Source organism: Hylobates moloch, unplaced genomic scaffold (assembly GCF_009828535.3).
Source record: "Hylobates moloch isolate HMO894 unplaced genomic scaffold, HMol_V3 SCAFFOLD_17, whole genome shotgun sequence".
In the NCBI taxonomy this organism is placed as follows: Eukaryota; Metazoa; Chordata; class Mammalia; order Primates; family Hylobatidae; genus Hylobates; species Hylobates moloch.
Genome location: NW_026652292.1, coordinates 41,590,504 through 41,609,699, shown reverse-complemented (window position 1 = coordinate 41,609,699; position 19,196 = coordinate 41,590,504). Strand labels below are relative to the sequence as shown.

The window sequence follows — 19,196 nt, the reverse complement described above, 5'->3', positions numbered from 1 at the left end:
ATTAAAGAAAACTTTAATATACAAATGAGTTTTATACTTCCCTTCTAAGCAAGTGCAGATGGGAGATTTGTGAATTTTTATTGTTGCTACCCCAATGCATTAAATATGCTTTTTGAAGATGATGGTCGCATTTTCAAGTTTAAGGTAACATTTAGGTAAGTCCAAATATACATGTTTCACAATGAAAACTTTAGAAATCATCTATTAACATGAAAAACTCATCCATTACCTATTTTTTTAAATTATACTTTAAGTTTTAGGGTACATGTGCACTGCATGCAGGTTTGTTATATATGTATACATGTGCCATGTTGGTATACGGCATCCATTAACTCCTCATTTACATTAGGTATATCTCCTAATGCTATCCCTCCCCCCTCCCCCAACCCCACAGTAGGCCCCGGTGTGTGATGTTCCCCTTCCTGTGTCCAAGTGTTCTCATTGTTCAATTCCCACCCATGAGTGAGAACATGCGGTGTTTGGTTTTTTGTCCTTGCGATAGTTTGCTGAGAATGATGGTTTCCAGCTCATCCATGTCCCTACAAAGGACATGAACTCATACTTTTTTATGGCTACATAGTATTCCGTGGTGTATATGTGCCACATTTTCTTAATCCAGTCTATCTTTGATGGACATTTGGGTTGGTTCCAAGTCTTTGCTATTGTGAAGAGTGCCGCAATAAACATACATGTGCATGTGTCTTTATGGCAGCATGATTTATAATCCTTTGGGTAGATACCCAGTAATGGGATGGCTGGGTCAAATGGTATTTCTAGTTCTAGATCCTTGAGGAATTGCCACACTGACTTCCACAATGGTTGAACTAGTTTACAGTCCCACCAACAGTGTAAAAGTGTTCCTATTTCTCCACATCCTCTCCAGCACCTGTTGTTTCCTGACTTTTTAATGATGGCCATTCTAACTGGTGTGAGATGGTATCTCATTGTGGTTTTGATTTGCATTTCTCTGATGGCCAGTGATGATAAGCATTTTTTTGTGTGTCTGTTGGCTGCATAAATGTCTTCTTTTGAGAAGTATCTGTTTGTATCCTTTGCCCACTTTTTGATGGGGTTGTTTGTTTTTTTCTTGTAAATTTGTTTAAGTTCTTTGTAGATTCTGGATATTAGCTCTTTGTCAGATGAGTAGATTGCAAAACTTTTCTCCCATTCTGTAGGTTGCCTGTTCACTCTGATGGTAGTTTCTTTTGCTGTGCAGAAGCTCTTTAGTTTAATTAGATCCCATTTGCCAATTTTGGCTTTTGTTGCCATTGCTTTTGGTGTTTTAGACCATGAAGTCCTTGCACATGCCTATGTCCTGAATGGTATTGCCTAGGTTTTCTTCTAGGGTTTTTATGGTTTTAGGTCTAACATGTAAGTCTTTAATCCATCTTGAATTAATTTTTGTATAAGGTGTAAGGAAGGGATCCAGTTTCAACTTTCCACACATCGCTAGCCAGTTTTCCCAGAGCCATTTATTAAATAGGGAATCCTTTCCCCATTTCTTGTTTTTGCCAGGTTTGTCATGAATTAGGTATTGATGGGACGTATCTCAAAATAATAAGAGCTATCTATAACAAACCCACAGCCAATATCATACTAAATGGGCAAAAATTGGAAGCATTCTCTTTGAAAACTGGCACAAGACAGGGATGCCCTCTCTCACCACTCCTATTCAACATAGTGTTGGAAGTTCTGGCCAGGGCAATCAGGTAGGAGAAGGAAATAAAGGGTATTCAATTAGGAAAAGTGGACGTTAAATCGTCCCTGTTTGCAGATGACATGATTGTATATCTAGAAAACCCCATCATCTCAGCCCAAAATCTCCTTACGCTGATAAGCAACTTCAGCAAAGTCTCAGGATACAAAATCAATATACAAAAATCACAAGCATTCTTATACACCAATCACAGACAAACAGAGAGCCAAATCATGAGTGGACTCCCATTTACAATTGCTTCAAAGAGAATAAAATACCTAGGAATCCAACTTACAAGGGATGTGAAGGACCTCTTCAAGGAGAACTACAAACCACTGCTCAATGAAATAAAAGAGGATACAAACAAATGGAAGAACATTCCATGCTCATGGGTAGGAAGAATCAATATCGTGAAAATGGCCATACTGTCCAAGGTAATTTATAGATTCAGTGCCATCCCCATCAAGCTACCAATGACTTTCTTCACAGAATTGGAAAAAACTACCTTAAAGTTCATATGGAACCAGAAAAGAGCATTGCCAAATGAATCCTACACCAAAAGAACAAAGCTGGAGGCATCACGCTGCCTGACTTCAAACTATACTACAAGGCTACAGTCACCAAAACAGCATGGTAGTGGTACCAAAACAGAGATATAGACCAATGGAACAGAACAGGGCCCTCAGAAATAATGCCGCATATCTACAACTGTGTAATCAGAAATATTTACCCTTGTCCAAAATACAAAGAAAAAGCGTTAATCAACTTATTGGGAAATTACAAAAATGAATTTGGAGCATTATGAATACTATAGAATAAAACTCTATATTTTATTGCACAGTATTTGGTTATTTTGACATTGCTTGTGTGTAGTTTCAGCCTTTATTTGACTGGTTAGGGAGGAAAAATGTGTGAAAGAATTTGACTGAATTTAACCTGAATTTAATGACATGTTATTTTTTCAACATTATTTGACTAAACATTTAATTCGTATTTTAATTCCAGTTATCTGGCTCTTTCACTTGAGTGGAATTATAGAAAAATATATTAATTAATTAATTAATCTATGTTATGGTTAATGTAGGTTTAAACATATATTGTTCAGTGTTTTATATTTTTCTGTCCACAAATATGTTTACATTATCATGTGGCAACTCAGTAGCTTATTTCTTGTTTCAAAGTCACAGCTGATCAAGGAAAATATTTAAAGCTATTCATTATTTTTAAGCTAGTTAACTTTTGGTTATTTGTTTTTATTCTGTATTTGAATTTGCATTTTATGAATTCTCTATACTTTTTCTTTTACCCATTATCTATAGGATTTAATTACTATTTATCCCCTTCCCAAAGTAGAAGAAAAGATACATCAGTAAGCCACAGTGTTCTGTTTTTTAAGTTTTGTAAAAGAAAATATTTGAAGATCTCAAAGTTAAATGCACATTGTGTGTTACAGATTTTGTAATTCTGTTCAGTATTTTACATGTTTTAAGCCATTGCTTAATTCTCTTCCTACTGGGAATGACAGACAAAAATAAATGATAAAATGTGATAAGTGCAATGGTTACAAGTTCAAGATTCAATGAAAGAACACAGCAATTTAACTTAAACCAAGTACAAAAGGGTCATAGAAGGCATCTTTAAGGAAGTGATAATTAAACAGATGTGAGGCCAGGTGGGTTTAAACAGGGACGGGGCTAGGTGTTCTAGGAGTGTACAAGAAGGCAGGGTAACACTGTGCAGCGCATGGCAAGTCATGTTCAGGATAACTGGAGAACAGAGCTCCGGAGATCTGGTGATAATGTACAACTTGATCATCAATAATTTGCTGCATTTTTTTTCGGAATTAGGAAAGGACTTAAGGGAAAACTGTAAATACAATGTGACGGTGCCATCATTAGTTTCTATACATTAACTTCTATAAACATTTTGTACCATTGTACGTGGAGTACAGCCCACAAATTCTTTTTCAGTTTGTAATAGGGCAATATTTTAGGTCTTCTCCTCTTAGATTAATTTTTTTTTCTTTTTTCTGCATAGCTAAAATAAGTTTGTGGTGAGCACTAAATAAGTTTTGTGTGTTTCATCAGGATAAGTTGGTCCCTTTTGATTTCAGTTGTATTCTATTATATAGAAGAAGGACAAATAGAATACATATTCTCACCTCATGTTATAGACATACTTTTTTTCTTTGTAAATTTTAAGAACATGCGATTGAAAATGCCTACTAGAATTTAAAGGTAAATACACAGTGACTTATTTTCATCAAGGAGAACACATTGGGTATTATTATCAGATTGTTAAAATTATGATATGTGGAGTTTGAACAGCTCAATTAGAAAAAAATAAATAAAATGCCATTAGAAAAATGCAAACAATAAAGGAAATTTGCTATTTATATATTATGAAATACATGGAAATAACAAACACAGGGTAAATTATAGAAATTCAATTATAAAAAATCTGCTGGGCAAGGTGGCTCCTGTCTATCATACCAGCACCTTAGGAGGCCAAGGCAGGTAGATCCCTTGAGTACAGAAGTTGAAGACCAGCCTGGGCAACATGGCAAAACCCTGTCTCTACAGAAAAATGTAAAAATTAGCTAGGCATCCTGTTGTGTGCCTGTGGTCCCAACTACTTGGGAGGATGAGCTGGGAGAATCACCTGAGCCTGGGGAGGTTGAGGCTGCAATGAACCATGATCATGCCACTACACTCCAGTCTGGGTGACAGAGTGAGACTCTCTCTCTCTCAAAAAAAAAAAAAATCACTAAAATAGTGAGACAGTATTTTTTTATTCATTTCTGCAGAAGATTATGAGATAAGAGCTGTCAAAGCTGGAGTAGTTACATGGAAAAAAACCACTCATACATTTTTTTAGTTATATTTGTTGGCATAAGTCTCTGAAAAAGTCAGTAAGCAATTCAAACTCGAACATTAACATTTGTATACTGCTTTAATTCAATATTTAAATTCTATCTGAGTGAACAACAAAAGAGATAAATAGCACTATTTGCAAAGATGTTCTTTACAGCATTTATTGTCATTATGTAAAATTGAAAATAACAAAAATACCCTAAAATCGGAGATTGATTAAGTAAACTAAGGCCTATCCTGACAATGATAAACATTATATATATATATAATATATCTCACAATTTAAAACACTGGGATTTCCTTATGCTGTTAATGCAAGTAACATTTAGTTTGCCTAGAATTATGCAAAAATATGTATGTATGTGTGTGCATATGTGTGTGTGAAAATGATTATATTCAATTCAAATAGTGGAATTGTACATATATTTTTATATATTTAAAATAATATTATTAAATATTTATTTTATTAAAATATTTAAAATAATATTTTTTAAATATGTTCTTTGTTTTTTTTTTGAGACAGAGTCTTGCTCTGTCACTCAGGCTGGAGTGCAGTGGCGCGATCTCGACTCACTGCAAGCTCCGTTTCCCGGGTTCATGCCATTCTTCTGCCTCAGCCTCCCAAGTGGCTGGGATTACAGGTGCCTGCCACCACGCCCAGCTAATTTTTTGTGTTTTTTTGTAGTAGAGACGGGGTTTCACCATGTTGGCCAGGAGGGTCTCGATCTCCTGACCTCATGATCCGCCCACCTCAGCCTCCCAAAGTGCTGGGATTACAGGTGTGAGCCACCACACCCGGCCTTATTTAAAATATTTAATAATATTTTATTTCTACTTTAATAATATTTTCTATTATACATAATCTCCTTTTAAAGTTTTAAAATAAAAAGTTTTGTAGATAACAATAGACCATATGGAAACAAGGAAGGAGAAAAGAAAGCAATTAAGCTTTACGAAAATATACTGTGTGGCAGAAGCTGTATGATTTAATACATAAAATAAGTCTAAGAAGTGGGTATTATCATCCGCATTTGACAGATGAAGATATTCATGCTTAGAATCAATTTAGTAGAATTTGAGATTTGTGCGACTGCTGCTAAGTTACAAACAGAAAGTATTGAACCTATGCTTTAAATCTTAAGCAGCTGATTTCTCTTTCCAAATCTGGTTCTCTAGGAAGACAAGGATGGGGAAAAATATTGGTTGTTTCATTGAGAAAGGAAAGAGAGCCCACTGGTACGAAATTAACATGTGACTTAGGAATCTTATTTCACAGTACCTGAAATTTGGAAACTAGAAATTGGAGCAAATCACTTCAGGACCAGGGAATATTTTAAAAGTGTTTTTGAGTGCAATTTAATAAACATGATTTTTCTTTGGCTCTTCACTTGCTATAAGAAATCTTTTTTTAAATTTGTGTGTGTGTGTTTTCTATTGGTATGTCAACTCGATAATGTACATTGATTTTATAATTTTGATGTATCATCTGACCTCTTTATACAATTTGGGTGTTTTTAATCTTACAGCTCTTTTAAAAACATTCATTGACTATTGCAAATGAAGTGGAGAAACTCAGACCAAGCCTTTTTATCAGGCATAAGAAAGAGCATGGGATATATAGTTATATCATATCCTAGTTCCATCACTTACTTACTTTGTAACCTTGGGCAAATGATTTAGATTCACGAAATTGCATTTTCTAGTGAGCAAAATTAAGACAAGTATTTACCTCAAGGAATTGTAGAATAAATAGTAATGTATGTAGAGACCATCTTAGATATTACTTTCTATTTAGCTGTTACATAATACATTCTTCTTCTTATTATTATGATCGGATAGAGAGGATATTTTAATTTTATTGTAAATGTAATACCTAAAAGTTGAGGTCTTTGCCTCATAGCAATTAGAGGATCTCTATTTCCAAGCTTAAGCCCATTGCTTAATTTACTACTAAAAGTATGAATTTAATATTTCTAAATTGTATATGATAGGAATTGGAATTAGAAGATCACTTCTTCTTAGTTTCATTTGGATTTTGAAAGCTCACCTAGAATTAGGAATACCTTAGAAATCAATCAGTGGCATTAATAGTGATTTTGCACCCCTTTCCTAACACAGATTAACTATGCAGATTTGTTTTCTTTTTAACTACTATTGCACAGAAGGAGAGTCTAATCTCTACTAGGAGTGTAAATCAATAGTACTAATTCTCCTTTCATATCACAGCCAAAGGAGGGTACTTTCCGTCAAAGATCCATTAACGTTGGAGTCTACTACAAAGTCAGTACTATCCTTTAAAATGGACCTTCTCAGTTTCCTAGGTGAAAACTAGGTGTAAAGAACTCTGTAGGTTCTTTACGTAGTTGTAGTCAAATGGCCAACAGCGCAGAGTGATTGGGAAAAAGGGAAGGACCAGATCAAATACTCAAGTAACAAGAGAAGAAGATGGGAAGGTAACAGAGTGAATAAAAGACCTAGATACAAAAGTTAGCCAGGCATGGTGGCAGGTGCCTATAACCTCAGCTACTCGGGAGGTTGAGGCAGAAGAATTGCTTGAACCCCGGGGGCAGAGGTTGCAGTGAGCTGAGATCTCGCCACTTCACTCCAGCCTGGGCAAAAGAGCAAAACTCTGTCTCAAAAAAAAAAAAAGACTTAGAGGTCCTTTAAATCAGTGAAACAAACAACAGTACAACACCAACCTTTTTGCAGGAGAATCAATATCTAACATGTTTGGCAAATGTTTTCAAATGGGTATTGTTAAAAAAAAATAAACTCATAATCAGCTGTGTATCAGGATTTTCCAGAAAGTAGCTTAAATAGTAATGTAAAATATTTAATAATGAAGATTTTACTTGGTAAAACTTCAGCAGATAACTATCGTATAAACTGAAAGAAGTATTTTTTTAAAAAATTGAGGGCAGTTGAGGTTAGTCAGAGATAAGATTTACTGGAAAAGACAGAAACTGCACCTTGTGATGTTGTGTTTTATGCCTAAGGCTGTACCCTGTTACAGTCTTGAGAACAGAAAGCTGCAGCGTTACCAGCCTGGGCTGTCAGAGGACATAGCTTAGAACTGGAAAAAGAGCCACAAATTTAAAGGCAAATCCTTTGAGAAGGAGGGATCCTCAGAAGGGATGGAACACTCAAATCTTAGTACAAAATCTTCCTAAAACTTCGTCTGACCTAGAAATTATGCATGCTGGTTGAGAAATTGTGCATGCAATTGCAGGGAAACGGGAAAGCAGCTGTTAGCAACTGTAATAACTGATTGGCGACTTTACCTGCTGCCAACCTTATGGGATGCTGAGCTTGGAGTACTAGTTTAGCTAAACTGACCACCTCTTGAAATAAAATGTATTTTCAGAGAAGTATAACAAAATCCAGATTTTCTTTGAATTTATTATTACTATTCATTATTCAATTAAAAATTAGTAGCTACATGAAGAAACAGGAAAATTAACCTATACTCAAGAAAACAAGCAGTTGGATAGAATGTGACAATGACATAATTAAAATGTTTCTATTAGCACACAAGAATGTTAGAGAAGTGACATTTTCAAGGACTTAATGGGAAAAAGGAATACAATGCATACACACGGAATTTAATCTCAACAAAGAAATATAAGCCATGAAAAGAATGAAACGAAAATGCTAATGCTGAAAAATGCAGTAACTGAAATGAAAAAAGGCAAACACTGTGTGGGTTTAAAAGAAGATTGGCGGTGACAGGAAATAAAGTCAGTTGAGTTGAAGATGGAACTTTTCTCATGCAAAAGAGAAGAAAAAAATGGAAGAATAATGAGCATGGACTCACAAAATGCAAGTGGTCTAACATAATGTAATTGGAATTCTAGAGTAAGATGAGAGAGGAATTGGGGCAGAAAAAATGTTTTAAAGGAAAAATAGGTGAAAACTTCCCAGAAGACATCAATTTACAGATCCAAAAATACAGTAAACACCAAAAATATTAAATGCAAAGGAAGAAAACCAAACCATATATAGACACATCATAGTCAAACTGCTGAAATCTAAAATTAAGGAGAAAATGATGAAATTACATAGAGTGAGAGGAGAATACAAATGAAAGTGGAGTTTTCACAGGAAACAAAATAATAATGTCTTTAAAGTTAAAGGGATGGGGAGCAAAACTAAAAAACAACAACCAAAACACTGTCAACCAGAATTCTGTATCCATAGAAATTATCCTTAAGTGGTAAAAGTGAATAAGAAATTTTTAGTTAGACAAAAACTGAGAGATTTTATCATTAAGAGACCCTTGTTACAAGACATTGAAGACTTGAGAGTCTGAAGGAATCAGATTACCAGAAAGGCTTAAAAATAATCAGTGTATATAATGCATATAATCTGTATATATATTTTCATATTGCAGACTATATTGTTTAACTTTATCACTGAAAAGATGATGGAAAATTCCTTGGTATTAAAAATATTTATTTGATGCAGAACAATGAACAATGAGACTTACTAAGTTATATTTGCTTCTCTATTATATGTATTATATTTCTGTCTTCTATTTTTTCCTTTCTTTCTGTGTTTTTGTTTTTGTTTTTGTTTTTGTTTTTGAAATGGTGTCTTGCTCTGTTCCCTAGGCTGGAGGGCAGTGGCACAATCTCAACTCACTGCAACCTCCGCCTCCCAGGTTCAAGCGATTCTCCTGCCTCAGCCACCCAAGTAGCTGGGATTACAGGTACCCACCACCACACCCAGCTAATTTTTGTATTTTTTGTAAAGACGGGGTTTCACCATGTTGGCTATGCTGGTCTCGAACTCCTGACCTCAAGTTATCCACCCACCTTGGCCTCCCAAAGTGCTGGGATTACAGGTGTGAGCCACCGTGCCCAGCCTGCTTCTCTATTATATTTCTCATTTGAGAAGATATCATCAAATAATATATTAAGATGTTCTCTTCCATTATATAGATTAGGGCCAAACATATTTCTTATGTTTGTGTTAGAAGATAGTCCCTAGTTTTATATTTCAATGTCAGAGGGTCTAAATAGCACTGATTTATTTTTTTTACTTTATTTAAAGATCCTTTCCCTTATTCCAAGTGTTGTATGATTTGCATTTTTTAAAATAAAGGCATATTGCTATTGTTTTTGGTTTTATAGTGCGTGATTTAATTTCACAGCATATAAATTGTAGCTCTGAGAAGAATGGTGATATTTTATTTTGGGTGGATAGAATTGCTAAGTCTTATTGTTTCAATAGCTTTCAAGTCAGGCATGTGATGAATGTATGTGCCTGTTAAAGTATGTTGTTATTCTTAAATTGTTTTTTCACATTTTTAATTTTATAGGTTGGAAGAAATGTTCCATTTGGATTAATACCCTTTTGTTCCCTCTGCTCTGAAAAGAAGCTATATGCTTGTAATTAATTAACCTTGGCTATTTGGCAAATGAATTCAAAATATCAGGTTAGCAGGTTAGCTCTTCTATTATCGAAATCACTTATGCCAACCAATTTCGCTTAACAAATTGATACAAGATGAGCCTAATGTTTAATTTTTTTTGGCTTAGAATCTCGTATAGGCTGTTAAGCTACATTCATAACTCTGTCTCCGTTATCTTCCTCCATAAACTTTTATCAGGCCATTGCTTAACAATTGGTCTTTGACATATTGTGCATGTTATTAATAGTTATGACATTCTACACTTCAGGAGCGTTTCAGGATTGCTCTAAATTTTCAGGCAGAAATGGTCTCACAGCAAACCCTTGTCAAACCCCTGTATTAATTTTTTTTTTTTTTTTTTTTTTTTTTTTTGAGCTGCAGTCTCACTCTGTTGCCCAGGCTGGAATGCATGGAATGCAATGGCAGGATCTTGGCTCATTGCAACCTCTGCCTCCCTGATTCAAGTGATTCTCGTGCCTCAGCCTCCGAGTAGCTGGGACTATAGGCACCTGCCACCATGCCCAGCTAATTTTTGTATTTTTTGTAGAGGGGTGTTTCACTGTGTCGGCTAGGCTGGTCTCAAACTCGTGACCTCAGGTGATCCACCCACCTTGACCTCCCAAAGTTCTGGGATTACAGGCATGAGCCAGCATACCCAGCTCAACATCTTGCAGTGCACAATATGGATATTAGGTAGTAATCAATAGGTGGCTGAAATGAGAAATCTGTGCTCAGTAGAACAGGATTTTCTTATAAATCTCAAAAGCTTTTAGATAATACATCTTAAAGCTGGGTGCCAACATTATGCCAATCTTTGTTCTCTCTTCTCCCCTCCACTGCCCACTTAGCGGATGGCTTCAAGCCCACAGAACTGTGCCCTGCCCTGCTGCACTCCACTGACGACCCTATTGTCAGGTCTCTTTGTCTTCCAGGGACAAAGTCATCACTAGGAATTGTGTAGTTTACAAAACACATAAAAAGCCCTTTCCTGAGAGGTGAGAAAAAACTGAACTCCAGCTCAGGCTCTGCTCTTTATGGGAACACTTTTTTTCCTATATTTTTTAGCCTGGAGGGAGAGCCTTTCTCCGATTCTTGCTGTGCCCTCCATATGGTTTAGCTATGGGCCATTCAGTGGGCACATAGGATTTTGGTATAATAAAAACACTTTCTATTTCTTACAGAATGTTGGAGTAAATTAATGCGTACATTAACTAAAGGGGTATCACCTACCTTGGAAAGGCTCGTCAGTACATATGAGACAGTCATCAGAATCTTTGACAAAGAAAGGCAGAGCTGGGCATCATCATATCACTATACTTACAGAAACTCGAAATGACATTTATTCAAAGTGGCTGTGACACAAAACAGGTGCCATGAATCGGCCTTATTAGGCAGCTCCCTGGAATAAGCCTAAACTCAGAGGAGAGAGAAAGGAGCTGACTTGGAGTCTAAGGTTTTAGTTAGATGATTTTGCTTTTATGAGTTTGGTTTTTTTATGGATTGATTATATTTTTGAGTTATAGTGAACAAGTAAGAATTTTTACTTTTCTAATTAGTCCTCATTTTACAAATGTGCAATGTTTTCTACAAAAGTAAAAAGCTTTTCAGAAAAACAAACACACCATACACATCAATTGTGCTGATTTCTCTAAAGCTTACTCTGAACCTGGCACGATTCAGAATTGTGTCCTCAATGCAGTAGTTCTTTCCTCAGAGCTCAAAATCTTAGCTGTCAGAATTTCCCTGAACTCATTAAGGCTCATTTGTCTCTGTCAGTTCTCTAGAGCCAGTTCATGCCACCTGCTTTGTCTCACAGCCACTTTGAATAAGGGCAGTTGACAAGAGAAAAGAGAACCTATTCCTTGGAATGTTTTGTATCTCAAGGAATTACACAAAATTTTCTTCACAAAGGTCCATTTGCAAGGAAAAGTGCGAGTTAAGCACTGCCTAAATAAATTAAATGGTGCATAATAAAAATTTCCTTTCTATAAAAAACTCAGAATACTGTACACTGGTCCAAATGAATATAATAGAGAGATTCTGACCACTGTCTTTGGCTGAAGGACAACAAGTACTGTAGGATAATCTCTTAATACTCAGTTTAGAAGTGCCTTAGTACCATATGTTGTGATATAAATAAACATATATAAAACTCTGATTATTTGTTTTAATTTAAGGGTAGATTTTGCCTCATTTGAAGAACAGATGATAGATAGAATGAACACAATTAAAGCCATGCTCCATAATTATAATTTCTCTCAATTTAGTTAAAAAATTGACTGTAAATGATTCTTATGTTATAATTGGCTATATTTTACAATAACAAATTTTTAATAGCTTAAAGGTTGGAAATCACATTCTTTTCTAAAGTTATAGTAAACTAACAAAAATGCCCACATAGAAGGCTGCTAGAATGATCAATATTATCTTGAAACATTTTTGTCTGCTCAAACATAAAAGCAATAAAGTATTGTAGCTTCACATTTCTATGCTACAGAGCATGACCACAATTGTTTTAGCCCTGTTTTGTTAAGAATAGTAAGATTTGTGGTCCTTGCCTTTGAAGAGCCTACAGTCTAGTCGAGTAAATTGTATTTAACAAATAATTAATATGAGGCAAGTGCTAAAAATCATATGAACGAAGTGTTATGGAAACATAGAAGAGAGAAGATTAATTATGATGAGGAAAAGCATCTCAGAGATGTCTTTTGTTTGGTGGGTTTGTTTTTATTTTTATTTTTATTTTGAGACGGAGACTTGCTCTGTTGCCCAGGCTGGAGTGCAGTGGTACGATCTCAGCTCTCTGCAACCTCTGCCTCCCGGGTTCAAGCAATTCTCCTGCCTCAGCCTCCTGCGTAGCTGGGACCACAAGTGCACACTGCCACGCCTGGCTGTTCTTTTGTATTTTAGTAGAGACAGGGTTTCACTGTGTTGCTCAGGCTGATCTGGAGCTCCTGTGCTCAGGCAATCCGCCTACCTTGGCCTCCCGAAGTGCTTGGATTACAGGTGTGAGCTACCACGCCAAGCCTCAGAGATGTCATATTGGAACATATTTGAAAAAAAAGTGTCAGAGCCTACAAAGTAAACTATAAGACAAAAATTATTCTAGCACACAAAAAAGTCAGAATGACAGAGAATTGTATGCTTGAGGTACTGGCAAGTGTGGCTGACAGAGGGTCCATATGATGAAGAAAGGGCAAGATAAATTAAAGGGGAAGGGAAGTAGGGGCTACTTACGCTACACGATGGCTGCTGAATTGTATTCTGAGGACAACAGAGGGTGTTCTTTAAAAGCATGGGACTAGTAGAGTACGAGGATCAGATTTATGGACAAAGATAACCTTGAAGGCCTTACAAAGACTCAATAATGGCGATAGCAAAAGAGGAGTCTGAAGTGAGCAGAGTCCCCTATTTCAGTGGGAACGCTATTTCAAAGCCCCAAACAAAAGCAATTAGAGTAGGAATGGTAGAAGCAGGTATGAGAAAAGAACAGAACAAATTAGAGAAACACTTAAGAAGGAGCAATAACAGTGCCAGTTCAAAGGGAAGAGTCAACAAGAAGAAAAATGTATCAGGGATTATTCAGTTTCACTGTTGCCATAGATTTTTCATGTGAAACAACTGAATTTGGAGTAGAAGTAATGATACAATTGTAAGCATGACCATTATTGCTATTTTTTTATGTGATGATTTTGTGTGTGTGTGTGTGTGTGTGTGTTAGCATTTCTTTAATTTTACATCAAGAAACTACACCCCATATTTCTTGGCATTTATATCCAAAATTCCGTTTTTAGAAAAACCTGTCCGCCACCACCGCCATTAGTCTTTTTGTCTATCCTTGCTTCTTTTCCCAGCTATATCCAGGACGTCTGGGTAACTCCTGTTGTTGACTTGTTATTAGCTGTGTGACCTTGGGAAAGATATGGAAATTTGTCCATTCTATCGTTTATGTTACCTGTTGAACGGTTATGTTAATAATAGAACCTACCACACAGAGTCAGTGCAAAATTTAAATTTATTAACACACAGGAAGTGCTTAGTTTATTCACTTTTTGGAAAATGGAAATTAATTAAAGTTAAACTTTGTTATTTTGAAAGTTTCTTAGTGTGAGCATGAAGACTATTCTTTAGATCATAATTATCTTGGAAGCCAAGAACCTAAGAGGTTCATTGGCTAAAATTTTACCCCAAAGTACTTGTTCTTAGAATTCATATTAGGATTCTGTAACTATGAAACATCATGAAATGCCTAATGTATACTCCTTACTAATTGTGTAATAGCCAATAGTTTTGCCACTCAAAAAAGCACCATTTATTTTAAAAAAAAAACTAGCTTCTTACAGAGATAATTGAGTAAAATTAGAGATGCCAAGTTCTTTAGAGAATAATTTCTTCTCTACACAGAAATAGTTACTTATTCTTTCAAATAGACATACCTGTTTTTCACTCATCATCTTAAAATGCTCCAAAGCACTTAGTATGTGAATATATATATATCTATATATATATCTATATATCTATATAGATATATCTATATATATCTATATATCTATATGTAGATATATAGATATATCTATCTCACAATCATTTCCCCAAAGCCACAAAGTGACATATTAAAAAATTTAAGTTTGCTCAGGTTTACCGAAAGCTCATGTTGTGTTGCTGTTGTACAATGTCACTTAAGGCAGGCTTCTGTTTATTTTTGTTTTAGTGTGTTCAGTGCTGTATGATTTATAAAGTGTTTTCAAACATGAGTTAAGCCCATGATTTAGGAGTGGCACCTGATTTGCCTCACTGTGCTGGAAAAAAGAGCTGAGAAGAAAAGCCTTACCTGGTTACAGATTCCGTAATCACTGGAGTCAAAACTCAACCCAAATACTCTGACTTAGGTCAGTCTTGCTTTGTTTGCAGCATTTTGTCCTAATTCGTCTCTGTTTGTTAACAGATTAGACATAGAAATACAGATAAGAAGAAATTAAATATGTGAAAAAACAGGAAAATCCAGAAGCACGCTACATATCTTTATTATGAGGAATCTAAAATAACCACAAAATACTGTAAAACTGTCACATCTATAATTTATCACCTTTGGTTTGGGAAAACTTGGCAAATTTGTAGAAAATATTAAAGATAAACCCAATTTTGAAAACAAAGAGATTTATAATTGATTATTTGCAATTGATGGTGCTGTAAAATTGCAAAGTAAAACTTCATAATAAAGATATGGTGAAGTACTCAATCTTAGTACTTCAGAATGCGACCTTATTTGGAAATAGGGTCATAACAGAGGTAAACAGGTTAAAATGAGGTCATTGGCATGGATCCTAATCCAGCATGACTGGTATCCTTATAAAAGCGTTTGATTTGGACACAAAGACACAGATGAAAGAAGGGAAGATGATGTGAAAAGACATAATGCCATCCACAAGCCAAGCAATTCCTGAGGCTACCAGAATGTAGGAGAGAGGCAAGGAACAGATGTTTCCTCACAGACCTCACAAGAAACCAACCTTGCTGATACCTTGATTTCAGACTACTAGCCTCCAGGACTGTGATACAATAAATTTCTGTTGTTCAAATCTATCTAGTTTGTGGTACCATAGCCCTTGGAAACTAATACACTTTCTCTGTGGCTTCCTGTTAAGTTTGGCCAATGGGAGGCACCAGAAGCTAGGAGAAGAGAAGGTCGCAAGGGAGTTCAGAGCCTTTGTTTTCTTGGCTTCCTCTTTGCAAAGAGGGTTGGTTTCACTCTCCTTTAGGGTGCTCTCTCTATATATTTATCTTCTTTGGATTCCTGAAGCTCTCTTTTTGTCTCTTCAGGTCCAAGTGTTCAAGGGCTCCCAGATGGTACAAGCCTCAGGGATCTATGTCATCTCTTACTAACTCTTTCCCAGGCCCTTTAAAATAATTAAAAAAAAAAAAAAAAAAAAAAAAAAAAACCTCTGAGGAAAGTATCTGGTTTGCATATGATCTTGGCAGGGCCATGACTGATACAGCATCTGTCTTCTAAAAGAGACTTGTTTATCCTTTATGCTACTACTGGACATTGTACATATGACAACACTTATATTATAATGACTTGCCTGAGTAGTATGTCTTTTCATCTCTAAAAGAAGTTCCTTGAAGCTGCTTATTCTCCATTGTAAAACCAGCACCTTATACAGGCTTTGCCATAATCTAAGTCCTCAATATATACTTACTGAATGAATGCATAGATGAATGTTTATTTTTAAGATGCTGCTATATACTGGCTTGTCTACAAAAGAGAAACCTTGAATAGTTAATAAAATAAGCATCATAGAATAGTATTAAAATTAATATGTAAAGAAATTCAAAAGATAATAGGGTCAGGGAAAGAAAGTGAACGTGAAAATAAGATCAGTACATGAAATATTATAATTTGCAATGTACTGGCACTAGGTGGATAACAAATACAGTTCTGTGCTTTGTAACAGACAATGGGAAGGCTAAATAAGACAAGTTGCATAAATCAGTGTCCATAAGTTAAATACAAACCAATTACTAGGTGATATACACATATTCCAAAGACTGAGACTGGAGCTGATGCAAATATTAATTTCCAGTTAATCCTCATGAAGAGATAAGCATGTCATGCAATGAACAATGCTTTCAATATGCTCCTACAGATAATTAAAAATGAGTTTCCTAAGATGTTTTTGTGCCACATTCTCATATGACCAATGCAGTAATGCCCAAATAATGTTCAATAAAGATTACTCCAATGGGAGCAGGCTAAGCAAAACAATATAGATGAGGTGCTGTGACAGAACGGACCAACCTAAGCACACATATGTGAACTGCTTATACTTTTGATCATATAGTGATTAATGCCCATAATATCTTTATTCATAAATGTTATACATAAATATTATTTTTATCCACCAAGATTTTGATCAGTATTTTGTGGCAATGAATTCAAGTCTTACAGGTACTAAGAATGCAGATAACTACTGTCAACTCTTATGGGTGAACACATGTTTTTATAGAAAGCCAACCTAATTATTAGGTAAAAATCACCTATAAATATTTTTAACTACCTGGTTAAATTTATTTTATGTTTAACAAATGAGAGCTCAAGTGGTAAAAAAAAAAAAAAAAAAAAAAAAGAAATACATTTTAAAATGAATGAATACAGCAAGTTTGTAAAAGACAGAAAATAAAATTTTCCTTTCGGTCCCTCCTAGATTTTCCAAGACAAGTTTCAATGAATAATGAGATTCTGTGAATAACGAGACTCAACATCTCACGCTATTTGGAATGAAAGACATTATTGAATAAATAGTTTTTAAAAATTAATGTGATAAAATCTCACACCCCACATATATTTCTTTTTGTTGACCGAGGGGGAAAACATGTCAGTGGGAAGTAAACACAATACTCACTGCTTGTCCTTTTGAGAAAACCGCACATTGTTTTTTTCTCAAAATATTACAAATTCAATATCGCAGATCCCAGCATGTAAAAAGTAGAACTACTATGACCTACTTTTCAGACTTATCTACTAACAAATTAGCAGGGCTCTAGAAAGGACAGTGTGTGTATGTTTATGTGTTTGATTTAGAGTGTATCCTATACTTATCAACGTAAACAATAAACACAGTTTTCAGGATCCACAAGCTTCTCTCAGTGTTACCTGATCATCTTCTTGAACTTCTCATTGTAGTGGTCTGTGATCTTCTCATTATCTTGATTACTTAGGAGGAGAAAACTCAGATTCTCATTTCCCAGTAGCCAGACATTTTTTGGTGGTGGTGTTCAAGTGTAGGCATTAAATTCCTTCTAATAAAATTGGCTATGATTCTGATAATTAATATATATGGCCATAATTCATGCTAGCATAACTTGATTTTGATGGCCCTCTTTTTGTTCTGGCAATCAGCTTCCAAAATGGTCTTAGTGCCTTCTGTGAAAATTATATATATTTGTTTTAAATTTTATATATTTATGTGTATATATGCACATTTTATATGTATATAAATACCTTTTACATCAGTACCTTTGGGCTGCTGAGATCTTATATGAAGGCATTTTTAAAGTTTTTCTTAGCTTAGGAAACTCAGTTGTTTTCTGGACAGTAACACAGAGTTTTCTAATTTTTTCAGGTTTACTTTTTGCTCCCCATATGCTAAGATTCCCTTCCCTCTTTTCAACAAATTACTGGCTGAAAGAACTTCATTATCTAACTATATTCTTTCTGTTGTTTTCTGATGAATAATAGATCCCCGGGATGAATTTTTCATTTGTTTTCATCTTTCTTCACATTCCATTTTGATTCTCTTCAGCCCCTGAAGGGATTGTCCATAAAATGGTCTCTTCCATCAGGGTCACAATATTTACGTCGTTGGGCCTTCTCCTCAGGCCGTGCATATCTTAGGTTTCCTGCACTCTCAATATAACCTGCTTATCTTATTCCAATTTCTGCTTATCTTACTCAGACCCCCAGTCATCCCTGTGCCATCAGGAGATTTTTCCTAGTAGCCAGCATGACCCTGCCAGTCCTGTGATCAGGCTGCCACACCACCATGCTTCTGCCCAGGAGCTGACATTTTGAACAATGTGGGGAGACTGACGGAGACATGAGTTTAAAGAGAGGCCTCTCATACTGCTTGGTAGATATGGAACCATGGAATGCCCCAAAACAAAGTCAAGATTTTGCCCACAACAATTTAGGGTCTACTTTGATGCAAATAGATGATTGATGTGCCAAATGTTCTACGTCATAGACTATGGTTTCAGTAATCTGAAGGGATGTAATCTCCTGGTAAATCCTCTAAGATACAGTTGTTTCAATCTATCACTCTGGGCAAATCAATAAATTAACTTACACTTGGCACCTTTTAGCTGTGAGCCAGTTAAATGTGAAATGTCATCAACCACAATTGATTGCTTCAATTTTAACATTCATTTATCTGAAATTCTTATTTCTGACAAAATTTAGGAGGTGTATCAGTAGGAATTGCAGTGGACTACATATAGCAAGTAACTTATATTGCAGTGGCTAAAAATTGATTTTTGATTTGCTTTTTTCCAAATAAAGAGAAGGTCAAAGATAGGCCATAAGAAGCTGGTATGGGGACAACATCATTTCATTGGGGATATTGTCATGTCCTTTTAGCTTTCTTTGCCACAATTTTCAGGTTGTGGTTCTTGTTCTTATTTTTACAAGATCTTTGCTGTAATTCAGGTAGTTTTT

The 19,196-nt window shown here is 35.4% G+C and overlaps 1 protein-coding gene and 1 long non-coding RNA gene across 2 annotated transcripts in view; one reads left to right on the top strand and one right to left on the bottom strand.

The window, feature by feature from the left end:
- LOC131381611 (uncharacterized) overlaps positions 1-17,215 on the bottom strand; it is a 28,283-nt gene extending 11,068 nt beyond the window's left edge. The window contains exons 1-2 of the long non-coding RNA XR_009210464.1: positions 16,183-17,215; positions 14,814-14,913 (exon numbers count right to left, since the gene is read on the bottom strand). This is a non-coding gene — a long non-coding RNA (uncharacterized LOC131381611). The remainder of the gene's footprint in view (positions 1-14,813; positions 14,914-16,182) is intronic.
- Positions 1-19,196, top strand: part of HCN1 (hyperpolarization activated cyclic nucleotide gated potassium channel 1) — a 401,400-nt gene that overhangs the window by 136,360 nt on the left and 245,844 nt on the right. The window lies entirely within an intron of this gene.